Below are 16639 nucleotides of genomic sequence, written 5' to 3'. Positions count from 1 at the left end.
TGTATCACCATTATAGTGTGACACAGAGCAGTTTCCCTGCCCTAAAGATACTCTGTGCTCCACCTGCCCATCCCTTCCCGCCCAGACCCCTAGTAACCACTCATCCTTCCTTTATCTCCATAGTTTTGCCTTTTCCAGGATGTCATGTAGTTGGAATCATACAGTGTGCAGCCTTTCCCACTGGCTTCTTTCACTTAGAAATATGCACTTAAAGTTCCTCCGTGTCTTTTCATGGCTTGATAGCTCATTTATTTTTAGGGCTGAATAGTATTCCATTGTCTGGATAGACCACAGTTTGTCCATTCACCTACTGAGGGACATTTTGGTTGCTTCCAAGTTTTGACAATTATGAGTAAAACTGCTATAAACATTCATGTGTGACTTTCTGTGTGGACATACATTTTCAGCTCCTTTGGGTAAATACCAAGGAGCACAGCTGTTGGATCTAATGGTAACAGAACGTTTAGTTTTCTAGGAAATTGCCGCACTGTCTTCCAATGTGGCTGCACCATTTTGCATTCCGCCAGAAATGACGAGAGTTCCTGTCGCTCCACATTTGGTGTTGTCAGTGTTCTGGATTTGGGCCATTCCATTAGGTATGTCGCGGTATCAAAATGTTGCTTTGATTTGCATTTCCCTGATTACATATGATGTGGACCATCTTTTCGTGTGTTTGTTTGCCATCTGTAAATCATCTTTGGTGAGGTCTTTTGCCCATTTTAAACTTCGGTTATTTTCTTACTGTTGAGATTTAATCGTTCTTTGCATGTTTTGCGTAACAGACGTGTTTTGCAAATTTCCCCCCAGTCTGTGGCTTTTCGTTTCATTCTCTTAACAGTGTCTTTCACAGAGCAAAAGTTTTTAATTTTAACGAAGTCCAATTTATCCACTTTTTTCCTTCATGGCTTACACTTTCAGTGTTGTATCTAAGAAGTCACCACCGAACCCACAGTCACTTGTATTTTCTTCTATGTTATCTTCTATGGGTTTTACAGTTTTGTGTCTTACACTTATGTGTATAATTTTTGTGAAAGTTGTAAAATCTGTGTCTTTACATGTGTTACATGTTTTGGCATGTGGGTGTCTACTTGATCCAGTAACATTTGTTGAAAAGACTGTCTTTTCTCCATAGAATTGCCTTTGTTCCTTTGTTGAAGATCAGTTGACCAAATCTGTGTGATTCTATTTCTAGGCTCTCTATTCTCTCCCATTGATCGATTTATCTGTTTTCACCAGTACCGTACTAACTTGATCACTGTAACTTTATGGTGAGTCTGGAAGTGGGGTAACCTCAGTCCTCCAAATTTTTCTTCTCCTTCAATAGTAGGTTGGCTGTTCTGGACCTTTTGTCTCTCCATATAAACTTTTTTTTTTAAGATGATTTTTTTTTAAATTTATTTTTTGCGACGTAGGGTCTTTGTTGCCGTGTGTGGGCTTTCTCTAGTTGCGGCGAGCAGGGGCTACTCTTCGTTGCAGTGTGCGGGCTTCTCATTGTGGTGGCTTCTCTTGTTGCAGAGCACAGGCTCTAGGCGTGTAGGCTCAGTAGTTGTGGTGCATGGGCTCAGTAGTTGTGGCTCGCGGGATCTAGAGTGCAGGCCCAGTAGTTGTGGCGCACGGGCTTAGTTGCTCCGTGGTACGTGGGATCTTCCCGGACCAGGACTCGAACCTGTGTCCCCTGCATTGGCAGGCAGATTCTTAATCACTGCGCCACCAGGGAAGTCCTCTCCATATAAACTTTAGATTCAGTTTGTCCATATCCACAAAATAATTAGCTGGGATTTTGATTGAGATTGCATTGAATCGATAGATCCAGCTGGGAGGAACTGAAATCTTGACAGTATTGAATCACCCTATCCATGTACATGGAATATCTCTCCATTTGTTGGGATTCTTGATTTCTTTCGTCAGAGACTTGTAGTTTTCCACATTAGTTTCTGTACGTAATTCACAAGTTAGTTTGAAATGTATTTCTAATTTTCCAAACAAGAATTTTTAGAAAACTGTCTTATTGTTTAATTCCATATTACTTGCAGAGATGTCAGAAAGTGTCATTTGTATGAAATAATTTTTTTTCAAATTGTCTGAGACTTTCTTTGTGATTGAATACCTGGTCAGAATCAGGCTTCAGCTATTGCCAACGTGGTGTCTTCTGACGGTCTAGGTGCTGTTCTCCCATCAGCGTGTACCTTCTCTGGCCAGAGGAGGCTGGTGGGTGGCTGACCTCCCCTGTCCTTCCCCAGCTTCAGGGGTTTCAGCATGCTCTTATCTTTACGTTAGTGTCTGGATCTGCGGTTAGTCTTTAAATCTGAAACTTCAGCTACTCTCTAATCAACTGTTGCCTCTGTGTCCTCCCACCTTTCTTCTGTTAAATCTGTCTGCCGGGCCAGCCCTTGACCACCCTTCAGTGTTCACCCGCCTTCCTGCTCCGCTGCCCCAGCCTCAGCCTCTGGCCGTCATCTGCACGTGGACGTGGCCTCGGGACCAGGCTCCACAGGTGCAGGGTCTACAGCTCTGAAGAAACTGACAAAGGCACCCCCGCCTCCCAGGGGAGCCTGATTTCCAGAGAGGAGAGTGAAGAAGACAGAGTCTGTACTGCGCCCAAAGGGGGTGAGCACTTCAGAAAAAGAGCAGAGAGGGCCAGCAGTGAATGTGCTTGCAACTTTTAAAGTTTTTATTATGGAAAAATGGAAACAAACACAAAGGGAGAGAGATCGTATAATAAACACACGTGAATATATCACTCAGCTCCAGTTACGGTCAGCTTGTGGCCAATCTTGTCTTCTCCGGATTCCTCCCCACCTCTACTCCTCCAAATTATTCTGAGAAATTACTCAGACACCATACCATTTCCATCCCTAGATATTTTAGCGTCTGTCTCTGAAAGATAAGGATAAGATAAAGGTAACCATAATCCCATGATTCCATCTGGAAAACTGACCATCAAGTATCACTGCAGCGTCCAGTCGCTCCAACTGATGCCTGTGTGTTTAGTTTAATTTAGTTCAGTTTGTTTGATTCAGGACACAAACCAGTCATTGGTCTACGCTCACCTCCTTCTCCATCTCTAGTTTCCCTCGCTGTATCTTTTCAGTCCCTCGCAAGTTGTTCTTGGAAGAAGCGGAGCCTCTCGCGCGGCAGCTTCCGAGCTTCCCGAACTGCCTCCCTCCTGCCGGGGTGCCTGGGTCAGGAGCTGCTCTCAGATAAAGACCTGGGTCAGGAGCTGCTCTCAGGAGATGATTTTAGGAAGCAGGAAAGAGTGAGAAGTGAGACACAGGCAGGGAGGAAACACCAGACACAGAGGCACATCAACAGGGCAGCTTGCAGGAAGGGGACTTGATTCCTCCCGGTGCTGGAGGGATGCAAAACGTGGCTCCAGAGGTGCACCCCCGCTGCCAGCCCACTGTCGGGGGCTGACCCAGGCAGCGCCTCTTCCTCGCCTGTGTGGTCACGGGGGCTTCTCCCCCACACTTGCTGGAGAAGACCTGCGACAGAGACTGAGCCGACTGTGCTGGCCACTTGAGGGCGCTCACGGGGAATGGTGTGGGGTGAAGCACAGAGCATTGGCTGTACTTGGATTCAGGTTCGGTTTTTTGGTGCGGCCTTTGACCAGAAGGCATGCATGTCTGACCATCTCCCTTTTGGGTTGGCATTACCATTAGGGCTGTGAAATGGCAGTATTTTTAAATTTTTATTTATTTTATTTTTGGCTGCATTGGGTCTTTGTTGCTGCGTGTGGGCTCTCTCTAGTTGCGGCGAGTGGGGGCTACTCTTCCTTGCTGTGTGCGGGTTTCTCATTGCAGTGGCTTCTCTTGTTGTGGAGCATGGGCTCTAGGTGCACGGGCTTCAGTAGTTGCAGCACACGGGCTCACTAGTTGTGGCGCATGGGCTTAGTTGCTCCGTGGCATGTGGGATCTTCCTGGACCAGGGCTCGAACCATGTCCCCTGCATTGGCAGGTGGATTCTTAACCACTGCACCACCAGGGAAGCCCATTAACTCTATATTTCTTCTTCATGTATTAGCTGGAATATTCACAAAGAAAACAGATCCCTCATCACGTCTTTGGTTACCCTGCGATGCGGTCTGTATCCCCCGGCCAGGTGGATGATGGGTTTTCTCCCATCATCTACCAGGTTTGAAAATGACAAGGTGGTTCCTCAGAGCCCTATAGCAACACCATGTTGGGTTTTTAAGTAGCATATGTATTTGTGGTTTAAACATATTTGGTATATTTTAACCTGCTGCCGCTCTTATTCTCTTTGATGCTTAGTGGCCCGCATTTGGCTCCTGGCTCCTGGCCACGGCAGCCTGTGCGGCGCCTTTGCTTCCTGTGGCCTTGTTCGTGTCTTGACCCACGTCCAGGCATGCCCAGCCATCTTCCCGGCCTTTGAACACGTGGGATACAGTTACAGGAACCGTTTTAACGCCTGTTCGACCGGTTCTGGCATTAGCGTCAGCAGTGCGTCTGCCTCCGTGACTGACTTCTGCCCCCACTGCGAGTCGCAGGTCCCTCCTCTGCTCGCCCGGTGAGTGGGACTGGACTCCAGACGCGGGGCACCGTCCTTGTCGAGTGCCTCCCCCTCATGCTTTGTCCTGGCTGAGGTGGGGTTCCTGGACACACTTGGTCCCTTCCATGCGTTTCCTCTGCAGGCTGACGGGGGCTGCCTTTCTGCTGAGGCGGTGATCTTCCGGCCTGGTGCCTGGCCCCCACGGCTCCTGGGCTGGCAGGACACGCCCAGCCCTCTGTGACCTCCCAGAGCATCTCTCCTGGCACCTCTCAGGGGTTCTACGTAGCCCCGGGCAGCTTCCTCCACGCACATCCCTATCAGGGCTCGGCCTGGACTCGTCACCCTCTGCCCAGCTCTGGAGCGCCCCTCCGGTCAGGCCCTCCCCTCTGGCCCCCTGCCCTGCAGCCTCCAGCACTTTGGCCTCTGGTCGTTGGCTCGCTCCATTTGTCCCTCTCTGTCGGGAGTCACGGCCTGCACTGCCTGATGTGGTCCAGCGTTTAGCTGCTTCTGGTGGGAGGGTGAGCTCAGACCCTCCACACACATGCTGACCTCAGGCAGCGGAGGCCGGAGGCCGTAGCCACCTGCTTGTCATGGAGCTTTGGGGTCAGTGTTGGCCACCTGTCTTGCTGCGCTGCTGCGTCCCCCTCTGTGCTTTATGAGGGGTCCGGGGAGACGTAAGTCCTGCTCCTGGCGCCACCTTCATGGAAGCCACGTGGATTTCTAACACAGGCAGGTACGTGGAACGCATAGTAGTAACCCCGCATTCTGGGTAGGCGGTGGCAGAGGCTGAATACCCTTTTCTCCATCTTGCCCATCTTAGTGGTGTGCCCTGGACACCGTCCTGGAGGCGACCCCATGACGGCATGTACAGGCGTCTGGCGCTCCTTTTACAGCTGCAAGCCCCTGTGTGGAGGGTCAATGGTTTATTAAGGACTTGCACCTGATGCCATGTGGACTGTTCCAGTTTTTTCTATCACAAATTATGTTGCAATCAGTAGCCTTGTTCATGAATCTTTTGCATTTTTGCCAGTGTATCTTTGGGATAAATTCCTACTTGGTGATTGCTGGGCCAAAGGATAAATGCCCACATCATTTTGCTGGATATTGTCCATCTCCCCTCTGTTCCCACCAATACATGAGATGAGAGTCTCGCCAACAAGGTAGGTGGTCAAGCGCTGGGGTTTGTTGCCAGATTGGTCAAGAGAGGCCTCAGGAGATATCTGAGCACAGGCCTGAGTGTGGGAGGAGCCATGTGGGCAGCCAGGGAGTGCCACCCAGGCCTGGGAGCAGCTCAGCCGTGGCCGTGAGGTGCGAGGGCCCGGCATGTCCGGGAGGGCCGTGGACGCCAGGCCAGAGCGGGGGCAGGGCCCAGGCCCGAGGCAGGACCTCGGGACGTGGAGCAGCTGCTGGGCTGCTGCGCAGAGGCGTGCTGCACGCTGACCCAGGCGTTGAGGGGGTGGCCCACTGGCTGCCCTGTCCGCGAGAGGCCGGGGGTCGGGGGCGGAGGCTGTGACACCAACCCAGACGGAACAGGTGGGCTCGGGCCACGGCTGCATTAGGCAGGTCTGAAGATAGAGCTGAGAGGGCTTCCCCATGAACTGGCTGTGGGAAAACAGAAAGAGAGGAATCAGGCATGAGTCCAAATGTCTGTGGCCCAGTAGCAGAAAAGATGGCGCGCCGTGGGCTGAGACGGGCAAGTTCACCATCTGCAGTTCACTGAGGGACACAGCGGTGCACAGACGCCAGTGAGAGCGCTGGCCAGGAGCGGCTGCAGGGAGAGGAGGGGAGGCCGGCTCGGGGGCAGAACACGGGGCAGTGGGCCAAGAGGAAAGTGTTTCCAGGAGAAGAGAGCAGCGCGGAGGGGCAGAGATGACGATGGATGCAGTCCACAAAACCTGGGGAGACCTGGACCAGAGCATTTTCCTGGGGGAAGGCAGAAGGCTGCAGGGTTAAGAGATGAAACAGGGAGGGAAATTGGGGCGGGCGAGTGTAGACAGCACTTCTGAGGAGTCGTGCTATATGCAAAGACGAGCAGAGCAGCTCTAGGTCAAGAGAGAGCCTGTTTGTTCTGTTCTGTTGTTCAGATGGGCAGCCTCACCGGAATGGCCCACCAGAGGGGAAGGGGACACAGGTCCATCGGAGAGGGGCAGGGAGGAGGCCCCCGGGGGTGGCTAGGAGGCAGAGGAGCGAGGACCGCTCGCCCTCCGGGGAAAGGGGAGGCGTGGGCGTGGTGGGGTGGGGTCACCTCTCACTGCTTCTGTCCTGGTTTCTGGCTCCTTCTTTTTGTTCCGCCCTATGGGGTATATCCACACAAGGTCACCTGTAGACTTCCATGAGTTCTGACGCATATACACAGTCAGGAGCTTGTCACCACCATCAACACAACACACATTTCCATCATCCCAGGTGTCCTTGGGCCCCCGTCACCTCCACTCTTACGCTTTTGCTCTGAGCGAGGCCCCTGGACGGTTTCCGGCAGAGGAGGGACATTCCTTGGCTAATGTGTTATGAGAGTTACTCTTTCACGTTAAGAATAGATTTGGGGCCCAAGGACAGAAGCAGAAGGCCATTGCTGAGCTGATTCTCCAGCTGGGGGAGGTGCTTGGCCTTGGGCCGGGGGGGTGGGGGTGGGGGTGCCGTGGCAGATTCTGAGGGGTCTACTGACAGCCCACGTCAGTAGAGCTTGGAGGCAAGGACCCCAGTGCCTCAGCTCAGCAGGCAGGAAGGAGCCCTGCCACGGGGCTGTGGGAAGGCCAGGGGTTGACCTTCTGACATCAGAGCCTGAGTTCCCTAAAGATATCCCAGCAGAGATGTGGCCAGGCAGCTGGACACCGGAGCCCAGAGTTCAGGGTCAAGGTCTGGGGTGTTGTCACCGATGAGGTCGCCTAGGGAAACAGGCGGGCAGCGCAGATGTCTGGTGTGCATCCCCAGCAAGAGGCCCTAGGCCTGGAACGAATCTGGAACCGTTGCCACGCCCCACACACTTGCTCCTGGCTCTGCCCCATCTGCAGACAGGTGGCCACGGTGTCACAGGGTTGTCAGGTGACTTCCTGGGGCCACTTTGCCCTCAGCCTAGGGCTGCTCCCACTCTGCTGTCCCCTGGGCCTCCACTTCCGACCTGGGTCACCTGAGCTCCCATTGTACTGGAAAACAGAAGCAGCTAGAAGAGACCATGCATCAGGGTCTTCCCCTCCCCCACAACGTGAAGGGCTACCAACTGCCCCCTGCATCCAGTCCCCAGTCCTAGGTGGGGACCTCGACTCATGCAGCGTGGTCATTCTCCCCCTGTACCCAGTCAGCACCACTGAGGTCACCAGGGCTCCAGCCCAAATAGCAAACTGTCTTCTCCTCCTGGCCTCCGAGCCCCATTTGTGGCTTCCATCTACAACCTTGAAAAGTTGTCTTATATTTGCCCTCTTCCTTTGAGCAATCTGTTTTCACCCCAACAATGCGTCCACACTGCACTGGCCATGGCCCCGGAGGGGCCTCGCTACCCTCATCCCTCCAGCAGCCAAATGTACATCACTCACCCCTGGGGTCCTCTTCCCCAGTCTGCTCCATCTGGGTCTTTCTCACCGGCTCCTCCTGGACTCCTGGGTTTCTCCACTGGGAGGGCTGCAGGGGGCTTGGTCCCCCATCCCTCACTCACTCCCTTGACCATCTCATCATCTCCAGACACTGCAAGCTCACACTGCACTCCTGCAGCCCCCAGCCTCACAGCAGTCCCAGCTGGGGGTCTAGCGACATCACCTCCCCAGGTGGTCAGCAGCTGCCCACCCCTGCCTCCTCTCAGCAGTCCCACCCTTCCCGCCCTCCAGGGCACCACCAGGTGTAGCGCCCTGGCACCCCTGCGCTGCCTCCTGCTCCAGCCTCGCCCCCGCAGACACAAGGCAGCGGGACGCCAGTCCCGTGCCCACAGCCCTCTGCTCAGACAGCCCAGGCACCTCGCATCTGACCTCATCTCCAGCCTCTCTGTGCCCTCTAGCTTTGGGGCTGGTCTCTGGAAAGCATCCTCCACAACCCCCTCCTACTTCGGGGCCTGAGGCTGCCTGGACTTCCTGCCTGTGAACCGGCCCTATCCCCAGACACTTGAAGGGCTCGCTCCCTGCGTCCCTTCCGTGCCCATTCACTCTATGTAACCAACTCCGGACACCCACTGCCTCCCCCACCCGGCTTGTTTCCCACAGGACACCGCATTTACGTTCTCCTCTGTTATTCCCGCCCCCCCTCACAGTGCGGACCCCACGAGGGCGTGGACATCACGGTCACTGCTTACAGCTCCAGGGCGGGGCCTGCGGAAAGCCGGAAACAGGGACGAGTTGTGGGGTCAGCCTTGTTGTCTACTGTCCGGGAGCCCGGGAGGCAGGTTCCCTGTCTGAGGCGCCCCCGCTCTTGCCTGGTGCTAGTTCCCAGGAAGAACAGGAATGCAAGAGCAAGACCGCCTCCCTCGGAGGAAACCCCTGGTCCCGGAGCGCCAGCTGCCTGCAGGTTCCAGGGTTCCGCAAGCCGCTCCCCCTCCTGGCGCAGCGCCAGCCGACCACGCCCCGTCCCCGCCTCGGCCCCGCCCCCAGGCCAGGGATCGCCCTACGCCTCCTCGAGGCCCCGCCCCACCTCCGGCCCCGCCTCCCCGACCCCTCACGGGTCTCCGCGCAGAGCCCGGCCCCGGGGCTCTCTAGGTCCCTCTCCCTCTGACCCCGCCCCCTTTCCCCACCCACACCTTCTGACCGCGCCCCCTTCTAGGTCCCGCCGCTGGCCCCCTCGCCTCTCCAGGTCCCAGGGCCCAGCCCAGCCCGGACGCGCCTGCGCCCTCTGACCACGCCCTGGCCCCCGCCCCGGGACCCACCGACTCCAGGCCCCGCCCCTGCCCCGGCTGCCGGGTGGGAGCCGGTCCGCGCAACGCGCATGCTCCAAGAGCGGCGCCCCCGACTCTGCGCTCGGCTCTACTCGGGCATTTCCGCCTCTTTGTTTTAAACTCCGGACGGATTTTTTTCTCCTGCTCTTGGGGGGGACCCGGAGGGAGCGGCGCCCCCTCCCTCTCCCGGCGCGGACCCCGCGTGCGCCCCGCTCGCCCGCAGCTGAGACGGCAGGTCAGTGAGTCCGCGCCCCGCCCGGCCTGGCCCGCGGCGCTCGCTACACAGGCCGCGGCCTCGGTCCGTGTCCGGGCCCGGAAGGCTCCGAACCCCGGCCCGCGCCCCTGCGCCCTCGTCGGCCCGGCCTGCGGATCCCCGACTCCGTTCGGCGGGGCCGGGACCCCGGGCAGGGCCCGACCCCGGGACCGGTCTTCGGGGAGGGCCCAGGGAGGACTGGACCCCAAGACGGGTCACCGGGGAGGGACCAGAGAGGACCGGACCCCAGGACGGGGAGGGACCAGGGAGGACCGGACCTCAGGACGGGTCACCGCGGAGGGGCCAGGGAGGACCGGACCCCAGGACGGGCCACCGCGGAGTGACCAGGGAGGACCGGACCCCAGGAATGGCCACCGCGGAGGGACCATGGAGGACCAGACCCCAGGACGGGTCACCGGGGAGGGCTGGACCCCGGGACCCAACAAGAAAAGGACTAGGAAGCACTCACTGTACCCTGGGACAGATCACCTAGGAGAGCCCAACCCTGATACGGGATATGGAGGAGGGTCCAGCCTCACTATGGGTCACGGAGGAGGGCTGGAACCTTAAGACTCAGCAGGAATCAGAGAGAGCTGGACCCGAGACAGGTCACCGAGCAGGGCCAGGACCCAGGAACAGCTGGGACACTGGGACAAGTCACTGAGGAGGCCTGGACGTTAGGATGGGTCACCTGGGGAGGTCTGGACCCCTGGACTGGCCCCCAGTAGGACCAGAATTCTGGAACCATCCTGTGAGCACCTCTGGGACCCTGGGACAGCCCCTCTTTCCCAGGAGGCCATGACCCTGGGACTGTGCCATGTGGAGGGCTCTTGCCTTGTGACAGGCTCCAGGGATGACCCAGGTAGGTCATGTAGGAGAGTCGGATGTTGGGGCAGCCGTGAAGAAGGCTGGCGCTCAGAGAGGGCCACAACCGTGATAAGAGCTGGAACTTGGGAGTCAGGTCCCCAGGGAGGCCAAGGTTCTTGAATGAGTCCCTGAGAAGCACTCAGACCCCAAGGGTGGTATGTAAGGGGCGCCGGGACCTCAGGCTGGACCCCCAGGGGATTGGGCCCTGGGGCAGGTTCCAGAGGTGCCCAGAATCTACCCAGCCCACTCAGCTGGACCTGGCTTCTATAAAGGCTCTGGAGCATCAGGGATCCTGGTCACCTGAGCCCCACAGGTGCAAACCAGCCCTCTCCGTGAGGCCCCTGAGCACCTGGGCCTCACAAACCTTCCGACCTTCAGCAGATGCTGTCTGGGCTGGGCCCTGGGGGTAGGCAGGGTTGCGGCCCATCCTCCCAGCTCTGGGGACTCGAGCGGGCGTGGGGGTGGGGGCTCCTAGTCCCCACTGGCTCCGTGCCCCAGGCCAGTGCTTTGCCCCTCCCCAGACCCAGAAAGCTGTCCCCTACCCTGTTCTCCCAGTCCCTGCTCCAGGGCTGCCATCCTTTCCTTACCTGGGCCCTGTGTTCAGTGTCAGGCACCTTCAACCACTCCTGTCCTCCCCTCCCTCCAGTGGTGTCACCAAAAGAGCCCCATTCTCAAGGTCTGGAGGTGTTTTCTGTGTCCAGGAATTTCCAGGAGGGGTGGGGTCCAAGCTGGGAGTGTGGGCTGCGGGAAGGGTTTGGAGCCAGACGGCCCAGTGCATGTCAGGTGAGCCATCAGGCACCTCCTCCACTCCAGGAAAGGACCTTGGGATGGGAGCTTTGCTTCTCTGAAACCTTCGAAGCAGACTTCATTTAGATCTTGCCCATGTTGTCCTTTAATTTGGAAGTGGGGATGGAGAAGTGCTGCCCTTCGGCTGGGGAAGGGCTCCAGAGTGTGTCCAGTAGGATAATGTTGGAGGAGTTTGAGAGGATGGAAAGCCCAGGCAGGCACTGGCTCCCTGGCATGGGGTGGGCGTGCAGCACATTCATTGCGTGGACGAAAGGCGGGAGTGCTTTCAGAAAGGTCGACCTGTGTTAGGGTGAGGCACGAGTCTGAAATTCCCAAGGGAGATGCTTGAAGTGGTCAGTTCAGTATTTCATTTTGTGCCATAACTTCACTTCTTGATTACTTAGGAGAAAACCCCTTTGCATTTTCAGTGTAACATTTCACTGTAACTAAGCTTCAGCGCATGGAACCCCTGAATAGTCCAGCCTATTTTGATTTGTCAAATGTAACCACACTTGCGACCTTGTTACTCAGTTCTTGCTTTTTCTGTGTGTGTGTTTTTTTGTTTGTTTGTTTGTTTTTTAAATTTATTTGGCTGCGTCGGGTCTTAGTTGCGGCACGCGGGATCTTTCGTTGCGGTGTGCGGGCTTCTGCCTAGTTGTGGCCCGCGGGCTCTTGGGCTCGCGTGGGCTTAGTTGCCCCGTGGCATGTGGGATCTTAGTTCCCCAACAGGGATCGAACCAGCGTCCCCTGCATTGGAAGGCAGATTCTTAACTACTGGACCACCAGGGAAGTCCCTGTGGGGTTTTTTTTTAACATGTACTTTGCTTTTTAAAAAACTTAATTTGCTTTGTGAAGCTTTGGAAAAGACTTGTAAAACTGGGCATTCAGGTTTGGTTAGGCTCTTTATTTTCCCATTTTTGGATTTCTGAAGGTGTGATAGTGCTGGATGGTTGTATTATTTATATATTACTGTCCCGCAAATTACCCCAAAATGTAGTGCCTTAAAACGATACCAGTTATTATGTCACAGTGTCTGTGGGTCAGGAGTCCAGGCACAGCTTAGCTGGGCCCAGGGTCTCACAAGGCTCCTTGGGCCCAGGGTCTCACAAGGCTGCCGTCAGGGTGCCCACCGGCGCTGTGGTCTTGTCTGGAGGTTCATCTGGGGAGGATTTGCTTCCAGGCTGCTGGCTGGAGACATCTGTGGGGCAGCTCGAGGGCCAGCGACAGGACAAGGGAGCAAGCAGGAGGCCACAGTCTTCATGACCTAATCTTGGCAGTGATATCCCATGCCTTTTGCCATATCCTTTGTTAGAACCTAGTCATCAGGCCCAGCCCACGCTTAAGGAGGAGGAACTCCACAAGGGTGTGCTTCCTGGGCGGGGTGGGCCTGGGCCATCCTAATGCCTGGCATTGATCAGGTGGTGTTAGCTCCTGAAGGGCCTGTGCCTGAGAAGTGCCCTGCAGGTGAATGAACAGAATTGTGTAGAGCTGTGTGCTCAGCCCAAGGTTGCAGCAGCTCAGCTGTCTCTTTAGTTACACAGGTTGCTCTGATGTCACCATTGTGATGATGGGATGACGCCGGAGCTTACGCATGACAGGAGAGAAATTACAAATAAGAAAGCTTTTTAGGAATTAACTTAGAACAGCTGTAGCAAGCCATAAGCTCTCCTGCTTCCCACATACAATTAAATTGTAGGTGTGTATGTGTCGGTGATATAGAGTTCTTGGAAGCTTCAAGTACAGCGATTTTAGTTGTTTCTAGAGCTTCATTTTATTCCTGCTAATTATTTTCCTCCAGAAATGATCAACTGACATTTGTAAGACGTTTTTAAGATGTGAGATCCCAAAATGTTTTTATTTGACCTTTGTAGGGAAGGATGCTCCAGGAACCTGTGTGCAAGGGCCTCTTGTGCTCAGCCCTGCGGCTTCTCCTCCCCGGTGCTTGGACTTTGTGGCGCTTGGGCTGGCGCTGCAGCACGGGGCTGTGAAGGGCACCCGTGCAGGGCCCGCATGGGAGGCTCCCTCGAGAACTTGTCACCACATGGAGGGAGGTGTCCCCTCTGCCACCCTGCTCTGTGGACCTGCCAGGTTTCCACCCTGCTGGGGTGAGGCAGGGCCCTTTGCCAGTGATTGGAATTATTTATTTGGGTTGTTTGCTTTGGATTATAAAGCGAGGTTTGTTTTGGTCTGTACTGTTACTCTTTAATCTACTAAGTGGCAGGATTTGTTACTTCATTGGAGCTTTATTTGGTTAATGGTCAGAATCGAATTTGAAAATGTAATCTTCTTCTCTATTGAAATATGTTGAGGTTTGGGGACAGTTTCTTACTACCTTTCTGATATTTGCTGTCACTATTGCAAAAATGCTGCACAGTTCATTGTGTGTCAAAAAATGGAACTGTTCTTCAGCTCTACAAGTTGATAGTTTTTCATTGAATTTTAAAAAGTGACGTTTTTAAAAATAACTAGAGGGACTTCCCTGGTGGCACAGTGGTTAAGAATCTGCCTGCCAATGCAGGGGATACGGGTTCGAGCCCTGGCCCGGAAAGATCCCACATGCTGTGGAGCAGCTAAGCCTGTGTGCCACAACTACTGAGACTGTGCTCTAGAGCCCGCGAGCCACAACTACTGAGCCCGCAGGCCACAACTACTGAAGCCCGCGTGCCTAGAGCCCGTGCTCTGCAACAAGAGAAGCCACCGCAACGAGAAGCCCATGCACATCAATGAAGAATAACCCCTGCTCGCCGCAACTAGAGAAAGCCTGCGTGCAGCAACAGAGACCCAACACAGCCAAAAATAAATAAATAAATTTATTTATTTATTTAAAAAATAAAAATAGACTGTCTTTTCTAATCTGCATGTTTCTCCCTACAGCACTGAATTATATGAAGGCCCAGACGACAATAATGAAACACTTAACATGTGATGAGAGGGCTAAGGCGGGAGCATTGCTTCAGAATTGTCCATTAAATTAAGCAAAACCCTTCATTGAGAAGAACTAAAACTCACTAGAAAATATTGTCCTTAAAAACCAATTGTTAGGTTGACTGGGTTTTTTTTTTTGAAGAAAACCTCTAATGCTTAGGTGAATTTAGAGAGTTGAGGTTAACTGGAATTTTTTGGGGGGGGCAAATGCATCAATATTTGCTGGACTTTGCAACACTAACGGCAAATTCCAGTTGTTTAACACAAAGTAAGCAAACAGTAGAAAGCTGTCCACAGACCTCTTGACCTGTGTGGGTCGTGTCAGCTGCTATATTTGCTGATTCTTAGCAGGGCCTGGCCTGTAATAGGTGCTCAATGAAGAATACCTAAAAGCTGACCTTGTTGTTCCCTTTTGTGGCCCTGTTCTGAAGGTGTTCTGTGTATTAACACCTTCAGTCTTTTTTTTTTTTTTAATATTTATTCATTTATTTGGCTGTGCCGGGTCTTAATTGCGGCATGTGGGATCTTCTAGTTGTGGCATGTGGGATCTAGTTTCCTGACCAGGGGTTGAACCTGGGCCCTCTGCATTGGGAGCGCGGGGTCTTACCCACTGGGCCATCAGGGAAGTCCCAACACCTTCGACCTTAAAGTCACCCCAGGCTGCTCTCTGCTCACCCGCATGTGCCTGGCGAGGACATGCAGGCACAGGGCACGGTCACAGGTAGTGAGGAACAGAGGAGGGTTAGCCTCTTCTTTTCTTCTCAAGTAGTTTACTCTTTTTTACTGAAGTGTTTGAGAAAAAAAACACAGTGGAGAAAAACCAGAAGAATTAGCCAATGAGCACTCTTTTGCCCTCCCCTAGATCCAGCAGTTACTTATGTTTTGCTTATCTCTTTTTTAAATACATATTTATCGTTGAATCATCTGAAAGGAGCTGCAAACCAGCTGCCACGTTCCGTAGGTAATTCAGAGCACGGAGGTCCTAGTAAGAGGATGGTCTGCACACGACTGTAATGGCATGACCACACCTGAGAAGTAGACACTTATTCCACATACTGGCTAATTTCCTGTCTACTTTCACCTCTCCCCGGTTGTCTCAACAGTGTCTTCCAGGGCGTTTTCCCTGAACCAGACGCAGTTCCCCGTGGGGCACTGGGGGTCATGCCCCCTGTAGTGTCTTTTATTTCAGGCTCCCCACTTTCCCCATACAGCATCGACTTTCCCAGGCCATCTGAGTTTTTCTGATTCTTCACTTACGGTGTCGTCCACCTTTGTCTGTTGTCCTGTTGACTCCGTGGACTACAGGGGGTGAGCCGGAGGCTGGGCCAGGCTCTGGGTTGAGCTGGCTTCTCAGGCACTGTTGTGCTTCGTGCCATGCCGTCAGGTTGTGGCACCACTCGGCCAGCGCTGCTGGTCGCACTTCTCGTGCCTCGGTTCCCAGGGCCCTGTGGGCTGGGCTGAGTCTCCAGGGAGCAGAGACTGTTGGGGAGCCCAGGGGAGTCGTGCCTTCGTGCTGGAGAGCTGCCCTCGCTCTTGCAAGAGGGTGAACCCATCAGCCACCTCCATCTGTGTCTGACAGGGAGGTGTCCTGGAGCCACTGCATCACTTCTTGCGGGCACGTGGTGGTGAGTCCCACTCCGGTCAGCTTTGTTGCTTTTAGCAGACTTTATGAAAGGTTTAGGGCTTCCCTGGTGGCGCAGTGGTTAAGAATCCGCCTGCCAATGCAGGGGACACGCGTTCGAGCCCTGGTTCGGGAAAGTCCCACATGCCGCAGAGCACCTAAGCCCGTGTGCCACAACTACAGAGCCTGCGCTCTAGAGCCCGCGTGCCACAACTACTGAGCCTGTGCACCACAACTTCTGAGACTGTGCACCACAACTACTGAGCCTGTGCTCAAGAGCCCGCGTGCCACAACTACTGAAGCCCGCGTGCCTAGAGCCCGTGTTCCGCAACAAGAGAAGCCACTGCAATAAGAAGCCTGCGCACCACGACAAAGAGTAGCCCCTGCTCACCACAACTAGAGAAAGCCCGCGCACAGCAATGAAGACCCAGCACAGCCAAACATAAATAAATAAATTTATTTAAAAAAAAAATATATATATGTAAAAGGTTTAGTGGGTAGAAATTTTTTGAACTTGTTACAGGAAATAGGGCTTCTGCTATCGCAGAGAAACTGCCTTCTGCACGCTGGAGCTGGGAGCTGCTGGAGGCAGATGGGTTAACCTGGCGTTTCACTGAAGGGGCCCGGAGAGCGTGCCTCAGCGTGGCTGCGGGACAGAGTGTCGCGGGCTGGTTTCTGTTGTTTTAATTTATTTATTTATTTATTTTTGGCTGCATTGGCTCTTCGTTGCTATGCGCGGGCTTCAGTAGTTGTGGTGCATGGGCTCAGTAGTTGTGGCACACGGGCTCTAGAGCGCAGGCTCAGTAGTTGTGGTGCACGGGCTCAGTAG

At 54.3% G+C, this 16639-nt stretch overlaps 1 protein-coding gene across 2 annotated transcripts in view; it reads left to right on the top strand.

Annotated features, from left to right (window-relative positions):
• The first annotated feature begins 9411 nt into the window (after positions 1–9411).
• The window catches only part of PCGF3 (polycomb group ring finger 3), a 54841-nt gene continuing 47613 nt past the window's right edge, over positions 9412–16639 (top strand). The window contains exon 1 of one of the 2 annotated variants that reach the window (XM_029234776.1): positions 9412–9593. The gene's annotated coding sequence lies outside the window, so the exon portion shown is untranslated. The remainder of the gene's footprint in view (positions 9594–16639) is intronic. The other variant, XM_029234777.1, reaches the window with a different exon arrangement.

The sequence above is a fragment of the Monodon monoceros genome, unplaced genomic scaffold (assembly GCF_005190385.1).
Source record: "Monodon monoceros isolate NGI ecotype Baffin Bay Population unplaced genomic scaffold, NGI_Narwhal_1 Super_Scaffold_20, whole genome shotgun sequence".
Lineage (NCBI taxonomy): Eukaryota > Metazoa > Chordata > Mammalia > Artiodactyla > Monodontidae > Monodon > Monodon monoceros.
This window is presented reverse-complemented; position numbering and strand designations above follow the sequence as displayed.